Here is a 20,611-nt window from a genome sequence, read left to right as displayed (position 1 = left end):
TATTTGTAAAATGTTTAATTATGTATTTTGCACTGCTAATATGTATAGGTAATTATGAAGCCGTAAACGTGAAGTGTAGTGTCATCCGCTTACGAATTTCAGGGATGTGATTCAATTCCCAGAATACGAAGTATCACCTACTGACAAAGGGGATGATGACGGGGTATGAAAATTAAAAATCTATATTGTCCGACCATTAGGTAATTAAAAAAATTAGACATTTATTTTGTCATATAAGACAACAAAACTTAAATTAAACAGCTGCGAAGTACGCGTTCGGCATATTTTGTTATTTTGTTATTGTGATAAAAATAAAACTAATGAGCACATAAAAAAGTTTCTTCGGGAAAGTTGTTTGTAATCATGAGTACAATCACGTATTGAAATATCGTTCACTAATTACCATTCAACCTATTTCCATATATTTATTTAAGGACAACCAACAAAGCATACACATTCAACCTATATACATAATTATGTAGGTATAGTAACTCAATTAGTTCCTTTACACAATAACAACAAAATCCCAAATAGCTAATTTATCCAGTTTTTCATTGTTGACTTATTTTCCGCGTAAAACACAGCCGCAGCCGGTTTCTTTAACACAATGCTAGCCCCAAAGTTATGTGGTTTCTTAGGGGAAGGTAAATTATTGTTTTTTCAAATAACAACAGTAGGAATTATAACCGCAGTTACCTTCAGTGTTTATTGGAAAACTTTTATACAAATAAACTGTATTAAGCGTGGGAGAGCCATGCTTCGGCACGAATGGGCCGGCTCGACCGGAGTGATACCACGGCCGAGCAGAAAACTGACGTGAAACAACGCTTGCGTAGTGAGAGTGAGGTTACCGAAGGCCCAGTTACACCCTTACCAATGCCTGGTTCACCAATAATCATTAAATTCCTAGCTTTCAAAAGACTGGCAACGCACTTGTAGCGCCTCTAGTGTTTCGGGTGTCCGTGTGTGCGGCGTCCGCACGCGCCTCAAAATTCATCAGACCACCACAGATGGGGCCCGGTAGAGCTAATGCCTGATCCGGAGCTGCGGACTACCTAGCAGGTTTACCGGGGCTCCGGTTCGAAAAGCAGGAGTAGGAACGGGGTGGTTTTTAGTCAGTAAGAGTCTGACACGATCTCGCCTCGCCCAAGGCGGGAGAAGTCATTGGATGATTTTCCACCCCGTGTTTTGGGCGTCCATAGGTGATCCGTCTGCTCGTTTGCCAGCTTTATAAAATAAGTGTATATTTCTGAAACAATTTATTACTTAGATCGCAACTAACACAAACAGGTAAATTAAAACAAAGAAGTTACTCAACTCCCGCGGTATTCGTATTGTAATGTGGTATTGTGTCCGTAATACGGCGCTCCTCACCCCGCCACTTTAGTTAAGCACTGCCAAACTTAATACAATACCGGTAGCTATTCAATTTATTTACGTGTAACAAAATATTTAGGAGTTTTTAGTTATGACAGTAAAATCTAAATTGCCAAAAGTTGTGTGTTTGTGTGTATGCTTGTTACTTAATCACAGGATGAAATTTGGAACAGGGGTAAATTATTATGGTCTGGAATAACACATATCTACGCTAATTTTTATCCCACGGGTACGGGCAGAAGCTAGTTTTGTAATAAATTGAATTTGTATAATAATTTAAACAGTGTCAGGTTATTTTCTCTGTCTGTCCGCGGATGAAGCTATCTCGTTCTAAAGTAGATTTGTATGAAGAAGAACGAGCAAGAAACTCCATCGTTACTCTTCCAAAGGATTACAAAGAACTTTCATAATAATTGGTAAAAGGTAAGAGTAATGTTCCTCTAATAAATAGCTATATGACACATTAGCCTAAACTACTCAAGAACTAAAATAAATACAATTATAGTTACAATATTCATGAAACCGTTTAACCAAGTAAGTTTACCTACTGTACTCAATTTGTCATTGTTGTACCTAACGTTTGTAAATTAATTTACGCACAATTGGTTAAACTATGGTACTAGTACATGAGTATTCACACGTAATGTTAATAGTTACGCATGATTAAAAACCCCGTTTGTTTGTTTATTGTTTATTAGCATTTCATCGATTTTTTCTGGCCATTCAACTTAAGGCATTTATAGGTACTCACACACCATAAATAGGCACTTTTGCCATGCCTTTTAAGGCTTTGGCTTTCACTTTACTTAAAACATTTATTTCAAGCACTTTTGAAATGTCAACAAATAATGAAATAAATATTACTCTGTCAGTCTGTCCGTCAGTGAAGCTAGGTAAAATAGAAAATACTCTCTTTTCTTGATGATTTGAAGGTTGTATAGCTGGTGAATATTTTTGGAAATTCTGAAAACCAGTGATGTCACAGATGTTCAGGCGGCGCGGATTCCAAATAACGGCGGGAGGGGTTTCCATCGGCGTCGAGACTACGATGAAGTATCTAGGACTCGTCCTCGACAGTCGATGGAACTTCGTGGAACACTTTCGACGTTTGGCTCCTAAGTTGGAACGGACGGGGGCTGCGCTTAAGCGGCTCCTGCCAAACCTCGGGGGGCCAAATGCCTCCTGCCGGAGGTTGTACGCGGGGATCGTGCGGTCCATGGCCCTCTACGGCGCCCCTGTGTGGGCGCCGAACCTGATGCGGCGACCAGCTCGGGCGCTGCTCACGTCTCAGAGGGTCATGGCCATCCGGGTGATCCGAGGATATCGCACGATCTCCGGAGAGGCGGCGAACCTCCTTGCCGGATTACCGCCGTGGGATTTGGAGGCGAAGGTGCTCGCGCGCGTCTTCAGTCTACGCGCCGACGCGTGTCGCCGGGGCGAAACTCCACTGCCGCGCCAGATTAGTGCATGACGGGACGAACTCCAGCGCGATATCTTGGCGGAATGGCAGCAATGACTGGCGCATCCGAGTGCTGGGCTCGCTGGCATTGCAGCGGTAAGTCCCCTCTTTGAGGAGTGGCTAGAGAGGCGCCACGGCGTCCTCACCTACCGCCTGACGCAGGTGCTTACCGGACATGGGAGTTTCGGTAGGTTCCTGTTCCTTATTGGGCGGGAGGAAACGCCCGGGTGTCATCACTGTGAGGACCGCCCGGAGGACACGGTAGAACATACGGTGGCGGTGTGCCCTGCGTGGGCTGAGCACCGCCAAGTCCTCAGGGATGTGGTCGGCGACGGCGACCTCTCGCGCCCGGCACTGGTTCAGGCCATGGTGCGGAGCGAGAGGGACTGGGATGCCGTCTCCTCCTTCTGCGAAGCAGTCATGCTAGCTAAGGAGGAGGCGGAGCGCGTGAAAGAACAAACCTCCTCACGCCCCAGCCGTCGCGAGAGACACTCCGGGCGTAGGGGATCGCGAGACGATCTCCGGCCACCGTAAGTGCGGGCCTGCGGACGGCGAGCAAGGGTAGCTCGCCGCCCGACCAGATCCAGACCCGTGCGTGCGGCGCGTCGCGTTCCGCGCGCGCCTCAAAGAGCCATCAGACCACCACAGATGGGGCCCAGTAGGGCTGATGCCTGATCCGGAGCTGCGGACTACCTAGCGGGTTTACCGGGGCTTCGGGTCGAAAAGCAGGAGAAGGAACGGGGTGGTTTTTAGTCAGTAAGAGTCTGACACTCCCTTTCGCCTTGCCCAAGGCGGGAGAAGTCATTGGATGATTTTCCCCCTCAAAAAAAAAAAAAAGGCGGCGCTGATTGCTTACCATCAGGTGTTCCGTCTACTCCTTGGTTTCCAATTCAATATATAAAAAGAAGTGAGTACCTATAATATTTAATTATTTGTAACTAACATTCACCAAAAAGATCTATGTTAGGTAACGATAATAGTTAATTTAATATGTTTCACGAAAGTTAGGCAACTATGCATGATCTGTGTGAGTTAATTGAAATAATTTTACCGACTGGTACAGGTACCTACTGTGGTCAATTTGTCATTGATGTAACGTAAAGTAAATATGATTACATGACTTTATCCACGTAACTTTATACTTTATTTGTTTTTAAAATATAAAGCTAAATAGGTCGTTTGTTTATTTGGTTGAACGGGCTAATGTCCGAAACTACTGGTCTGATTTGAATAATTTGTGTTGGATAGTCGATTTATAGAGGATCGTTATAGGCTTAAACACCACGGTTCATCGGTTATTTTTTTACATTTTATTTATGTATTAACAATGAGATAACTTTGTAGTTTTAATTCCACTGAAGATGTATTTCGCGGTTTCAGCGTAATAAATGCTCGCACACACTTTTGAGAGCAAAACTTATCTCATTGTTCGTGTAGCATGGATTTCCGCGTAACGGTTGATTATATATTTTATTTCTTTATTAACATTGTTTTACTAAGACAAAACCACTTCTGGGGACTTTGGGACCAGACCATATAGTTGGGCGGAAAAGTATCTACATATTATTTTTCCTACATCACGCGTGTGGAGCCACGGGCGAAAATCTAGTACCTACCTAGGTAATAAACAAGTGTGACGAAATGCCGTTAATTAGTCAGTAATTACAATAATAATTTCTACAATACCCGCGAACAATACAACCATTATATGTATACATTATATGCTTGTTTGGAAAAGCCCGGCATTGTTCGTGCTTCTCTACCTATCTACCTATGCATAAGGCTTTAGGCATATAACTATGAATGTAAGAAACTCGTCACTTACCACGGACTTAAAAAAATATCTTTGCCTTTCCTAATTTTAGAGTTTATTTAAGGTAAGGGAATCTAAATATATCTTACTTTTACTGCTAGGTGTCACTTATACGTTTGTTAACACCGAATTGTCGTTAAATGTAACCTACGTTACCTTATCCTTTGAAAAGACAGTTTGGTAAAAACGGGCATTAGTGTTCTAATTAAATAGGATATTATGAAAACCAAATTATATTTTTTTATGAGTTGCCTTTCTTTACTTAATTTAAGAAAAATCAAGTGTGATTGATAATACCTTTGTGGTAAAATTTTATAGAGAAAACTACTAGACCCCGCGGACTTTGTTTCAGTTTCACCATCTCTGCTCGGCTCCTTTTGGTCATTGCGTCATTTTGTATAGCCTATAGCCTTCCTCGATAGATACATTATCCATCACAAAAAGAATCATTCAAATCAGACCAGTCGTTCCGGAGATAAGCGCGTTCAAAAAAACAAACTCTTCAGCTTAGATACTTGTAGTAATGTGACTATTCTACTACAGTTACCCTACTATTGTTTTAGTTCAATAATGCGTTCAGTTTTTCCCTGAATCAAAACTTTCTATACAGGGGGAAATATACTATATGTGTATGTGTAATAGGTATATAAAGAAATAATACGTACTGTGACGTCACATCTTAAAGATTGACGTCATAATGTAGGTATGTAGGTATTCTATGAAACAGGATAACTTGTAGCATACAACTAGAAGTGCGTAAAGTGTTATTGTTATTCAGCTTATTGTTTGCAAAAAAAAAACTATTGAGCTGTAGTTATAGGTGTATGAACACAAAATAAAAAAGCTTTCATAATTCTCTTACTGCTGTACTCAGAGTCATGTAATAGTTACTTAACCCAGTCCTTAGCAATTGTTTTCGGAACAAAATGTTAAATAATCTTAGTACGGCAGTACTTAAAACTCGGAAAAATTCACTCTAGTACAATACATGCCGTTGCTAGATTTCAAACCCACATTCTCATATATGAGGAGCGGACGTCTTCAACCTTATCCACAATACAAGACATGATAATACGTGTCCAAATTCTGTATACATGTAAAAAAAAATTAGCACGTTTTAGATAAAGAAAACTTCGCTTATATTTTTCTTTTACAAAACAGAAGTAACCAGATTACAAAGAATTCAACTTACAATCTTAACAACAAATCCTTTATTAAAATTACAATCTAGATGCATATTTAGTGTAGCTGTAAAGATATCAAAAAATAATTTCTTTCGACTTTTTATTTCAACCCCGGAGTTTCTCAACCCTTTACAAAAATATTTGCACAATTCTTTCATCCCTCAAGGACTTTATTAAAGCTAGCTCAATTAAGTCGCGGACGGCTTAGTCGTAAGCCTGAGAGGGCTAGTGTTGGACAATGCCGGGATTTTTTCCCGGGATTATAAGATTTTTTCCGGGATTTCTTCCATATTGCTGTATAGTCTAGCCACGCTTCGGTTTTTGAAGATTGTCTTTTTGTGGCCCAGATTAACTGGGTGGTTGATGTTCGTAATACGTAATGAGATAAAAAATTGGGGAACGATGAACATTTTTTGGTATTTTATGTCGTTAAAAGAGAAAATTTTAGGTGTAATGGCCATTATTACCTCATTGTTGTGTACCTATGGCTACAATATAAAACGTATATAATAAAATTAAGGTATTATTTAGAACTTTCACACCTTCATTGACTGACTGACTGACGGACTTTATTCTATAGTATTTTTATTTAATACAAAATCTCTGACCTCATCCACTCTTACATTTGTTTGTTCTTCACTGCATACTCTTTCTGCGAATAAAATAAATAATATTTTATAAGTAGCTGTAGGTAATAATTACGTCAAAATTACGAATTTCCGTGTAATTATTTATCCCTACTGTAGTAGGTATTTGTGAACATTTTGTGGGATTTGTAACTAACTAGCTAATTTATTCTAAGTATCTAAGTTGTTTGTCCTGCTTGTTGTTTTGTGGCTTTGTCATTTTACTGACACTGATCAACTTATTTGGCTTTCATACGTCATTGCATTATAGAAAAATAAACATAACTACCTACAAAGCTGCAACCTTATTCATATTTTCTATGCTTAACGTTCATTGGCGGGAAAGACTGTTGCTCCAGTGAAGAAGCTGCCTCCTAGGTAATAATAGCACTCATCCGTTAGATAAAATCCCAAATATGTTGTCTTTTTAACCTTCTGACGTTTATTGGTCTGCATAAAGCCGGCGCAAGGGTGTCAGAAAGTGCTTTTATTCGGTCTGTGCCCAACTTCCTCCTCAACAGTCCTAATAGCAGTTTTAACGAATAGAGATGCATATCAGTTACCATGATAAAACTTTTATTTCCATATTTATTATACTAAACATACTAAGATCAAACTTTATTAGTATGGATTTCAATTATACTAAAGTCACTTTGGTGATAGACCGGTCAAAATCAAAGTCAAAGCATTTTTTTCAATAAATCCTTAAACACACTTTTGAAGCCGTCTGTCTGTCAGTAAAGCAAGGTGCTCGTTCCAAAGTATAGTTTCGAATAGAGAGGCACAAGCAAAAATATTCATCTTTGGAATACCTATAGGAATGTTATCTCCCTTATAGGGTCATATTTTGATCTATCGACATCACGTCCAACATCAGTGGTTGAATCAAATCTAGACATTATAATATAATGACCCCAATATTTTAAGTAACACGACAGGAAAAAGTAACATACCTATACATACAATAATACATGATTTTATAATCAAACATGTGTAATGTCACGTATAACTAATTAGTAGGTACTTGTAAACATAATTATATTGTTTTAGTCAATTGCCTGGATTTTCCTATAGGCGTTAGCGGTCTCGGTTTTTCATTTCCGGATCGAGCAAAGTAAGCTCGAAGTCTTTTTTCCATTCATTGAATTCTCTCGCCTTGAGTAAAGGCGCAAGGGAGTGTCAGTCTTTTACTGACAAAAGACTACCCCGTTCCTACTCCTGCTTATTGAGCTGAAGCCCCGGTAACCCGATAGGTAACCGGTAACCAGATAGGCAATTATGTCTGGTATATGGCAATAGACTTACCCCCTATTACATGGGACTTTTAACATAACTGGTGAAAATGAGTGTTGTGCACTTATGCCTACCCGTTCCTAAGCCACGATAAGTATGTGGTACTTACCGAAATTTTCGTTTCCACTAACCTATAAGTGAAACCTAACGCGAAAAAACTCTTGATGATGATGTTTTAGGAGTGAGTAGTGAAATAGGTCCTAAAATGCGTATTTTTAATACTTTAGCTCGCAAAATTAACTCAGCCGATCTAACAAAGGGGTGTGGGGGGTGACTGGGGTCACAGTAGGTCACTGCGTGTTGTATCCACCCTTTAATCGCGGGATTTGCGATGATTTGTGGGCTAGTGTTGGGACACGCATTTTGGGAACATTTGCCCCGTATTATAGAGATTTTAGAATGCATTTTGGTTAGAATTACATTGTGGGTTTAGTTTAGTATTATTATAAAGTTTATTTGGATATTGGTTGCCAAGTGATCATGGCTGTTATTTAAGTGGATTATTGTGGATTTAAAGTTTATGATTTTGGAATAGAGACAGTTCTGTAACCGATTTCTAACAAACTTTTTTTATTTTTTAGTAGGGAGAATCATCCAATGACTACTCCTGCTTTGGACGAGGTGAGAGGGAGTGTCAGACTCTTACTGATTAACACCCTCCAGTTCCTACTCCTGCTTTTTGAACCGGAGCCCCGGTAATCCGCTAGATAGTTCGCAGCTCCGGGTCCAACAGACTTAAGGAAACAATTGCTAAGGACTGGGTTAAGTAATAACCATTAAATGAGTCTGAGTACGGCGGTAAGTAAGTAGATATGACTTTTTCCTTTAATTTCAGGGTCCAAATTAGTCTGAACTAGTAACAAAGGACATGGCTAAACCAAAGTATGGACGTCGTAACCCGTACAAATAAATATTGTATAAATATGGTACCTATATTGTATAAATATGGTACCTAGCAATAAATAAACCCGCATAATTAAAAATTGATATTTTGTAATTAAGAAGGTCCAGAAACTTGGCATATCTGCGCAATCCTGAAAATAAAGTAGCGTTCCTACGTCAAACAACGTTACAAAAACTTCAAAATATAACATTGCTGTGAACTTTTACCTAGGCGTTTTGATGTACCTGAGCCGAAAGTTATTTATATATGAGGTAGATAGGTAAACAATTCTGCTTATACTAGATAATGAACACAAAGTAACCAAGGACAGACACAAAATATATAGTAAGATTGTGCAATCTTATACAAAATATATATTTTGTGTCGATCAAAACATTTACAATTATTTGGTTTCAGAAAAAAATTATTAAAATTGATGTTCGTTTAATTATTTCGATTTGATTTTCGGGGAAACTAATGTCCTAATAATAGCTTGCAGTACCTACTTCCGTGTTGTCATGTCAAACCACAACAGAAAAATATCAAATATGAAACTTATTTTTTGTTAATTTTTGTTCACCAAGTTATAAGAATTAGTTAAACACAAAATAATTCATAAGTGAATATTTAAATGATACGGGTTAGCGTGAAATTCGTATTCTTGTTATTATGCCTGGGTCAGTCATTTAGCCATCTCCTTTGTAGGTAAAGGGTAGGTAGGTAAATTTTGTATATTAGGTTAGTACCTACAAAATTTCTACGACAATAATTATGACCAAAATATTCCAAAAACCCTCTCAAAATCCAATTAATCAACGCAAATTGTAAATAATACCCAACAACAGTAGAACAGTAACCGCGCAGATACCGCGGCTGCCTACCAATTACACGTAATTAAGTAAAAATTATAGGGGGGGTGGGGGGGTACAATGAAACGTAGGACGTGAGTTATAACCGGCTTTTGTTTGTAGCACAATGTACCGCGACACAATCGGCCTGCTACACATTATGTACGATAATCATTATGGAGTATATTGTGCTGTTTTGTTATATATTATAATAATTTGCTTGTGAGGCTTGAGTGGAAGTAATTTTTGCAAGATGTTGAGTTTGCGTGTGTGTGTGTGTGTTTGATGATTTCTTGTGTTAAAGGCAGAGTTTTAAAGTAATAAGATAGTTTTCAATAAATTTAACTTTAAAAACTGTTTTCAACTTCCTTCTTGCTTTTAAGTCACTTATTTTTTTTTTTACATTTAATGGGTCGACGTTTAACTTAACAATAATTCAAGTAATCCATCTGCTCGATTGCCTATTACTCTATAAAAAAGCCGGTTATATTATAATAAAACCTACTCCTAAGTGCAAGTGTGTGCCTCGCCCACGGCGAGAGAAGTAATTTAATGATTTTCCCCCTTAAAAAAAAAGTGTGAATGTGCATTTTCTGAAAACCACTTCAAAATCAGTTCAACCAATCATGAGATAATCGCGGATAAAAATATCCCACAAAAACATTTCATGTTAAATGTTGCCAAGACGAGACCATATAGCTCGCACTGTCAAAAAGTAATCAGATCCCGTGTAGAGCCAAGTTTCTAACCCTATACTTTTGAACTGGCGAGTTGGCCGCACGGAAAGAGTTTAGAAGATTGAATAGATTTTTAAGCTCAAGCCCATATGACGAATAGCAAAAAGTCCGTGCGGCCGACTCGCCAGTTCAAAAGTATAGGGTTAGAAATATATAAATAATATAATAGGGTTAGAAGTCTTGGCAACATTTAACATGAAATGTTTTTGTGGGATTTCATTTCTTTTTGTAGGTTGCTTATGATAGAAAGATAAAATGAGCGACAAATTCACCTACTAAACTACTAAATTTATAAGAAAATTGCAAACGTAATCCTAATACTTTTTATCAATGAAAATTAAAACACTAGTATCTAAACCTTTACCTACTAAACTACTAACAATTAAATATTAGGCAAATAGTTTTTTTCTCCGCGATAGCAAACTTTTAAATCACCGAAATATTCCGAAAAGTTTTCATTCAACGAGACAACCGTCAACGACGTCTGCCCTCGCGCGTCTGCCCGCGTTCGGGTGCCGCGCTCGCTGACGGGCCGATTATTTTTAGCTACTGCGCGGGGACGAGGGGGCAGGCGGCGGGCGTTGGCGCATACTATACTTACGATGCTTATGTTCAAAAGTATAGGTTGATTAATAAACACTTACCGAAGTGAAGTGTAGTAATATTATTCATATCTAAGTACTTATGGGTAGGATAATGTTTTGATTTGATGAAAAGTTTGTGTTCTATGTACTTGTGTATAATTTTCAGATCTCAAGCAGTGAAGTGTGTGAGTGAGTGAGTGAGTGAGTGAGTGAGTGAGTGACGAAATCGGGGTATTTTAGATTTCAATAAAATCTAAAGTATAAGAGCTATGCAATTGAAACTTTAGAGGTTTATTAAGTCTACCACTGACATTATATCCTGAAAATTTTGTTTATCTGGTATAACCCAAACTCAAGTTATGAAGGTTCAAAAATACGACGAAGCGCTTCGAGAAAAGGTAGGTAGTGCCCTTGCGCTTGCGCTTCGCTTGGCTCGTCTTGGCGGGGGCACTACCGTGCCCCCAGATATACAAGATATTTTTATTTGATTACTTATCAAACATTCTTAAGCAAGGCTAGAGTTAATTTGTTTTCCAAATACTAAAGTTTCCTTTTTTGACAGAGGAGATAGACGACAGAGAGAAAATCATCTAATGACTTCTGCCGCCCGGGCGAGGCGAGAGAACAACCCCGTTCCTAGTCAAGTCTCAGCAACCCGTTAAGCCTTCCACAGTTCCATATCGGGTATCAGCCCTATTACAGACCTTCCTAGCTGTGATTTTATGATTCACAGGGAAAATAGAATATATGTTTAACCTTTTCTTAATGTATATGAATACCAAATATGTACATCACTGATTCATCACATAGGTACGACATAGTACATGCTATGTTACTCGTAGCTTCTCACGGCGCTGCACTGTGTCATCTTACAATTAATGCTGCTTCTTCCTCATTCATAGTTAGGCTTTAGACAATAAACACTATAGGTAACAATGTTCACATGTATAAGTGTAGTTAATAAAAATACCTAGAGATTTCTTGCCCTTGACCCTTAGTATGAGTTTGCTTTACGTTTAAAGTATGTAATCGAAACGAAAGCGCGTTCGGCGCTCTGATTGGCCGGCTCGAATAAACCAACCAATTAGAGTGTTGCGGATATAAAGCCCCCAATAACGTCTCAACTACGATCATACCAGATGGATGTGGATCTTACATCTTGCATTTCCAAGGCGTTCTATGTGTAACTGGCGTTGCATAGTGTGGCTGCTCCGGAGTCTCAAGTAGAGGCTAGTGGTGCCCCTCATACATACGCGTGTGCTGATGGATACTCACTAGTCTTAAAAAAAGGCCAAACGCTTTACAATGGTCTCCCCTGCCAAAAAGAAAAAAACCGACCTAAATTTCTTAACGTAGCTCTACTCTAGGATATTTTTCTGTGTCGTAGGTCCGTTTACAAACATACACGTTCACATACACATTCACACAAGACCCAGAACAACAATATGTGGATCACACAGAGTTGTTCCGTGCAGAAAAAGTAGTCGGTTGCCCAGCCACCGCACCAACCATGCAATCAATTCACAGTAAATAGAAAAAAAACAACAGTTCCTACAACCATAATCGTGACCATAACATATACACAACAAAATTGCATTCAGCAATTAAGTGCATGTCACGCAAACTACAAACAAACACACAGACAGACATAACAACTGAAAATAACAATAATTCCACTTTATCACTAAACGCCTGCATTTACCCGACCTTTGTAAAAGAGGTGTTATGGCCGTGGGAACGAACAGTCACGCCTACTTCCTCATTTGTGAGCAGCAGTGACGCATGCTACATATATAGAGGTAGTGCAATTGTAATTTTAATGTTATAAATGTGTGTTGTTTACATGCTTCAAACTCCTAAATTGCTGGGCCGATTGTGATGAATTTTGATGTAGAGATAGTTCTAGAGAGTGGTCGAGTAGCTACTACCAGCTCTGCTTCTGTTTATTAATCAACGTTTAGGTCATGTTAAGGGTCTCGGAATCGATTCCCTGATCAGGTAGAGTATCAATTTTCGATCATAGATTTCTATCCATGATCGGAAAATCAGCACAGCCTTAATCTTGATATCGGTGTAAACCAATGAGGGTAACAGATATTATATATCGTCACGCCTTCTATCCCCGAAGGGACCAGAGGTGCACATTATGACTCTGTACAACATACACTTCACTTTTCACAATGAATGATGTAAGTCCCAAGTATAACATAAGGAGTGAGCCTATTGCCAGTACTGAAAATTTTTCGGAAAACATGAAAAAAGTCCAGTAATACTTTGCCCGACCTGGGAATTGAACAAAGACCCCTTGCCCATTAGTCACACTTACGACTATTCGGCAAACGAGGCAGGCAACGAGGGTAACAGACTAAAAGTACAACGCTTGCTCAATGCGGTTCGCAATTTCAAACTTATAATTAGAAATTATAAGCCCAGTTTTACCTCACGACTCGGATCTGCGGACTACCTAGCGGGCTTACCGGGGCTCCAGCTCGAAGGGCAGGAGTAGGAACGGGGTGATTTTTAGTCAGTAAGAGTCTGACACTTCTTCTCGCCTCGCCCAAGGCGGGAGAAGTTATTGGATGGTTTCCTCACAATATTTTCTTTCACCATTTGAATTACATAGGTATAACTCGGAATAAGTCACATAAGTAGTTGCCGGTAGATACAAGCGCAACAACGTCGCATCACGCGCTTGCAGCTCGCCGTCAGCGCGCTGTAAGCACGCTGGCAGCTAGCGGTAGCCACTATTCGAAACAACGCCTAATCATTAAACAAAACTAGATGAGTGAACTTGAAGAAAGCCAATAGAGAAATATTGTCATAGTTTGTAACATTATGTAACAACATGCTCCCGATAGCAAAGTAATTAGTCACATTATCCAATGGATAGTTTCGCACACTTTGTATGATTCACGCGATGTCAGGTGTCAAGCGGCTTAATTGCGGCCATATTGGAACAAAGGCATCGTGCGTGTGTGTATGTGGCGCTTTATCGTAATTCTGATCAGTAATACGGCGCTTAGAGAGTTTTATATATCATTGACTTTTTTTACAGGGTGAAAATCATCCAATGACTTCTCTTGCCTTGAACGAGGCGATAGAAAATTTCAGACTCTTATTGACTAAAAACCACCCGTTCCTACTCTTGCTCTTCGAGCCGGAGTCTCAGTAAACCCGCTAGGAAGTCCACAGGTTCCGGTCGGGCATCAGCCCTACTGAGCCACATCTGTGATGGTCTGATGACTTGACTCGCGCGTTTCATCCCAAAAATCCCATACATTGGGATTTCTATTAATTCATTCATCTAGCATTTAAATAAGCGCCATTGTCTTATAAGGCGACTTTCCTTGTTTACATTGTAAAAACAGTCGATCAAAATTTCCTAACATTAATGAACAAATCGTGTCTTACTATGGAACAATAGACGCACGCGTGAATTTTTCCCATCGAAAGAGGAAATCTAAGGCAGTAGGAATGGAATTAACGTGTGTTACACAATATTAGAAAATACTTGATTTTGTTATTCGTTGGGTAGTAAATGGGTAAAAGTAATATGAATTTTAGTTAATGGATACTTTTTTTATACAATATGTGGCAAACGAGCAAACGAGTCACCTGATGGTAAGCGATCAGCGCCGCCCATGGACACCCGCAACACCAGAGGAGTCACAGGTGCGGTACCGGTGGAAGGTTTGAAGGTCGTATCGGTTCGGAATACTTGCACTCCTTCAAGAAATGAGCATGCTTCTGTTGCAACTACTCTGGTGTGGGTTCCAACTATTCCTCCTCCTTCAAACCTTCAAGAAAAGAGCATATTCCTTTTCAAAATTCCGGCAACGCACCTGTAACTCCTGTGGTGTTACGGATGTCCATGGGCGGCGCTGATCGCTTACCATCGGGTGACCCGCCTACCATTTGTAACCCAACCCAACCCGGTATAATCAAACCCATTCGTATCTTCATTCACTAAACAGATACCTCGTCAAAACACTACATCTCTAATACTTCCTAGTTGCCTCTTCTACTTCTAAGGTTTAAGGAAACCTCCGTGGAGTGACGTCATCACCACGGAGGTTTGTCAACCAAGGTATCTGTCATGGCGCTCATGACGTCTTCGTACATATACTTATGGGGTGTGTGTCATACATATTGAGGTGGAAATACACAGTATAGGTACCTGTGTATGTATGTACCTTATTTAAATTAAGTTCGGCTTAATAAATATTATTATGTTGCCCTTGACTGTGACCTAAAAAGGGCATTATGTTAAAGGTGTTTAAAAAGATTCATGTTGTTATTTATTTGTGAACTCGCTTATTCATTGAGAAGTGGGTGTTTTGTACCTTTTGGTCATCGTGGAATTTTTAATAAATCAAAATATCAGCAACATTACGCTTACGAGTACTATGTATGTCCACGTAGGAATCGAGACCAATACACTTCTACTATGACAGTACACCGATTCGCACTAGCACCGATTCGACTAACGTGGTGGTTTTACGTAATGATAATATCTTACCAAATTATGTGTAAATAAATTTATTTATATGGTTTTATTTAAAAAAAAACCTTCGTAGCAAACGTTTTTTTAACACATTGAAGGCCGTGGTGGTCACCGGTGACCGACGTTAGCGGAGGATTTGCCTTCTACAGTTTTCTATTGGCAGTCAAAGACTTAGAGGAAACCACCTTTATCAGTTAAAGTGCGAACCTCTAATTTTAAGTCAGCTATTATAATTTAAGCAAAAATATTTCTAGCGTGTTGCAGCAGGTTTTCAACATAATATTTTTTATGCTGAAAACCCCATCAAAATCACTTCAGCCAAACCCGAAATAATCGCACACAAACATACGTAAATAGGTCGAACTAAGAACCTTCTTTTTAAATCAGTTAAAAAGGGAAAGTGTCCAGAAAAAATCAAAATGATCATCACGTAAATGGAAACCAGATGATCTATGTGTCAGCAATGTCATTATATGCTACTACACAGTAGCTACAAGTGCGGCCACTGCAAGGTACACAGAGTGAATTAATGATGTGGTGTGAGTCACTGTGATGTGATGACTCAGGTTGCGGCGATCGACTGCGAGTGCCACTGGATTTAGTTGCTGATTTGAATAAATTGATACGAGATTATTTAGTCTATGATACATTTTGCGTAGGGTCATGTTTTGTGTTTGACTAAAATATAAGTAAAGATATACAGAATGAGTGTATCTTATTTCAAAGACTAACTCATAAAATGCTGAACACATTGAGTGCCGTGGTGGTCACCGGTGACCGACATTAGCGGATGATTTTTTCTATTGGCAGTCAAAGACTTAAAGAGGAAATTAGACTCAACTTGGTATTACATAGTAATTATGGAGCAAACATATTTTATTTTCATTTTTTGATAAAGTTTTGTTGCTAGCTCGCTACCAAATAAAACTTGATTTTTAATCCTAACCTTCTATTACTAGGTCATAATCAAATAATTTATTTCAATAAATCCTTAATTAGGCACTTTTGAAACGTCAAATTGAATTGCTCGTCAGTCAGTCTATCTTTTAGTTAAGGTAGTTTCTCGATGTAGCTTCGAATGGAGAAGAACGAGTTAGATCCATTCATCGTTATTCTTAAAAAAAATGGAATTTTATGTAAGTAGTTTGTAGGATTCTTACTACAGATGATACAAAATCACACTCGCACCCAATCTGCTGATCTCCCATCAGTAAACAAAGCGTGCGTCACGTTGACTCATGCGCAACGATTTGCGAGCGCCACGCGACCTGACCGACACGCTGTAGTATTTGCATTCTATTGTTATGTGTCGATGTATGACCACTGGATACGGTATAAATTAATCATTTTGTCTGTTTGTTTGTTTGTTAAGGTGTATACGTAGGGTTTTAATATAGGTACTCCCGTAACCGTTCGAGGTAACTCGACAAATTTCAAGCTACACTAGGGGCCATGATCATGTTCATCATTTATTTATGGGACAACATCAGCAGCAGCGCGTATAATGTAAGCCATACAAAATAATTCATTTACTATTTATTTATCTCAATAGTACTAACACAAAAAAATTTGTTTCCAAAGTATAGTTTCACGTCTATTCACATTTTCCAAAACATTATTTCCTTACACTGCACTGGAATTGAACTTAAAACCTCATACTTTGACTTGGCTACAGGAAAACCTTCATCTATACCAAGTTCTGCCACATCCAGTACTTACAACTTATAATAAACTTAAAACGTGAACACAAAAATGACTCAGGCGCAACATCGCACGTGACCACGGCGCGTGCGCCAAACCAAACCTACAACAACAATTTCTTACACACTCAACCTAAGCAAAGGACTTTCACCTTTATTACAATAACTTAAAGTTACAAATACTATATCAGGTTAGAATCTGTAGACAATCTGCAATAACAGTTCCTGGCACATCAACCTATACAAACCTTTCAAAGGACATCCACCTTTATTACAATAGATTAAAGTTAGAAATTCCATGACAGGCTGGTATAGCTTGACTTGCTATACAGTAGCAACCACAGACAGACGGACAGGTGACATCGGGAAAGTCATCGGTAATATGTTTATAGAATATTTTATTATTAGGGACTGTACATAATGTCACGCGTTTTATTCCCCGGACAGGCAAGCGGTGAATATTAAGAACATATATAGTCAGTAGGTAGGTACTTAAAATGTTTTAAACTTTAGTTTTTGTTAGTCATATTAATAAGATCGGTTAATTCCCCCTTAAATGACAATTCACAAAGAAGGAATACTTAACTAGGTATAGCTTTATCGTTAGCTTAAGTCAATTTAAAAATACTCTCAGTTATGAAATTGCCAATCAAAATGGTCGTATCGTCTCGCTTTTTGTCCCCGAAGGGATAATGCAGAGGTGCTCATTACGGCATGTAATGCCACTGTACAATGTAAGTACACCTCCTTTCAAGATTTGTGTTGTAAGATCCTTCTAATAGTGGGTGAGCCTATTGCCATATACTGGGCACAATTCCAGACTCCGTACTACCACTGAAAAATTATGGATAAGCCGAAAGAAGCCTAGTACTATGCACGACCCGGGAATCAAACCCGAGACCCTTTGCCTGGCAGTCGCACTTGGGACCACACGACCAACGAGGCAGTCGTAACAGGGGTAGATTATGGTCTGCAATAACACATAGGCTACATTTTATCCCTAGAAAACGCAGACGAAGCCGCAGGCTGAAGCTAGTTTTGTACCAACTACAATATAGTAAGTCACACAATTACTTAACTCAAACAAAATGGTTTATAGACTCAGACAAAATAAGAAAAGTGTCACAAAAGATTTACTTAGTCTTTTATTAAGATCTCAAGTTGATCCTGGGATCTCTCAGATCCTTGGATCTGCGGATCCCAGTAACTTAGTTAAACCCCTCTTTATATCGCCGCCGATTTATTCACCGATTTAACTAGGCACTTAATTATCTCGCAGTGATTAAGTAAGTAAGTACTATTAATTTCGTCTAGTGCTGTTCAACTTTACTTTGCTTTTTAAACCAATGATTTAATTGTGGATTTGGTTGAGTAGTTGCTGTGATTTATGTTTTTTCCTTGTGCAAACTGCTAAGGAGTGGAATTCTTTGCCGGAGTCTGTGTTTCCTGATGGGTATAACCTGGGTGTCTTCAAGGTCCGAATGAATAGGTTGCTCATGGGCAGACGTGATCTATCGTAGGCCGCATCATCACTCACCACCAGGTGAGATAGCGGCCAAACGTCGACCCATTAAATGTAAATAAAAAATGTTTAGTATTAGGTTTTTAGTTTAAAAAAATCACGTGCAATATCAGCCAACGAGGCAGTACCTATATGTTATTATGTGATAAGTCCTAGATAAAAAATGTTTGCCTAATAGATAAAGCGATTGATCAATAATAATAATTAACTGTTGTACGGATCACAGGTTCGATTCCCTTGTGGTATTTCTATTTTCTTTGATATACACTCGCAAAAATGCGTGCTATGGATGTGTGTTATTGGTGGTTTTCCTACAAGCGGCGTATCTTCGTAGCAAAGCTACATAGCTTAGCAACAGTGGAAAAAGTCACATAATTTCACAGCTTAGCTATTAAATCTACTACAATCTACATAGAGCACATCTCTGGTGGAAAAGCAACCTTAAACTGGGGCATTTCGACTGAGAATGAAGAACCATTATCATGTAGGAATATAGTGTACTAGCGGACCCGACAGACGTTGTCCTGTCTACACGTCTTTAATTTGAAAATTTTAAACTTTTTTAATAAGCTAAAACATTCTGGACCTTTTTGATGAAAATTGTTATTCAAATGTTATGACAATATCTAACGTCATTCATATTTGACACTGCGATGGTAGCGCCGTCTGTCGGATTCAATGTAAAACATTCCAAAATCAACAACTACTGATAAATTAAAAAATAATCAAAAAATCATTGTCCAGCGGACAAAATTGTGAATCTAAACCATTCTCAGATCCCCTTGAACACACACAAAAAGTTTCATCAAAATCCGTCTAGTCGTTTAAGAGGAGTTCAGTGACATAACACGTACAGAAGAATTATATATATAAAGATGTTAAGTATTGTCTGTCAATCAATTTGTTAATAAACTATAGTAGGTAGTACTTATGTATTAAGTTCTTAAACATAATGTACATATTGTAGAACACAATCTTTGGACTAATTAATTACAATCAGTATCGAATATTAAAATATGTGGTATTTTATCTCACATAATCATCATGCTCACTGATTGTAGTACATTGTAGGTATATTGATAAGTACATCGGACACGTAACGAAACTGGATATGTAAAGAATGTAAGATTTTTTCATATAATTTACATTTACCAAAGTGATTAATTTGTACCAACGAGTACATGTGTTATAAGTCCCATGTAATAGGGGGTGAGCCTATTGCCATAAACTGGGCACAATTCCAGACTCCGTGCTACTACTGAGAAATTTACGAATAATGGAAAAAAGCAGTGAGTAGCAGTAATACTTTGCCCGACCGAATCGAACCCGAGACCCTTTGCCTGGCAGTGGCACTTCCAACCACTCGACCAGCGAGGCAGTCAGTTCATAGTTTGTGAAAAGGTTTTTTTCAGAAGTGAAGAAAGTTTTGGCGAAAAGCAATTTTAAATATCACTCTACAACTATACTCCTTGAGTATATGAAACGTATAATCACTGCTCCTCCTAACTCGCTGATCTAGCACTAAATACAAAGACTGAAGGCCAGAATAAAACCCAATCTTAGTTCCTTATTAAGTCCCCCATCGCCTCAGGAGCAATAAATTAGATTTAATGGCTCATGTAATCTTGGAACACAATGCCCATCTACCTATGGACTGAGATTAAAAATATACTTGTAAGCTTTTTGGTGCAATATAACGTCTTTTGTTCTTTATTTTACTACTATATTCTATATTCTTCTTTATTCTAGCTTGTGGCTCCGGATTAACGTAATGAGTACGCAATGGCTCTTTTTTGGAGGTTGGTCAAATGTATGTCTACCTGGGGCAAATCCTGCAGTTAAACTGACTGACAGCCTATATGAAATTTCCAAGGTTCACCCAGTGGTTTCTTAAAATTAAGGGGGTCACAATTTTTCAATCATATCTAGTGTACAATTATGACCTAAACCTATAATTGACACTTTAGAGCTGCTCCATCTTGCTAAGTTACTCTTAGTTACAGCTAAGAGGTATTCTAAGGGTAGTTGTTGAAAACAGTCAGTATTCTGTCTGCTGAGGTATACACGGTTATAAGCCCGAT

Source organism: Spodoptera frugiperda, chromosome 17 (genome assembly GCF_023101765.2).
Source record: "Spodoptera frugiperda isolate SF20-4 chromosome 17, AGI-APGP_CSIRO_Sfru_2.0, whole genome shotgun sequence".
Taxonomy (NCBI): Eukaryota; Metazoa; Arthropoda; class Insecta; order Lepidoptera; family Noctuidae; genus Spodoptera; species Spodoptera frugiperda.
This window is presented reverse-complemented; position numbering follows the sequence as displayed.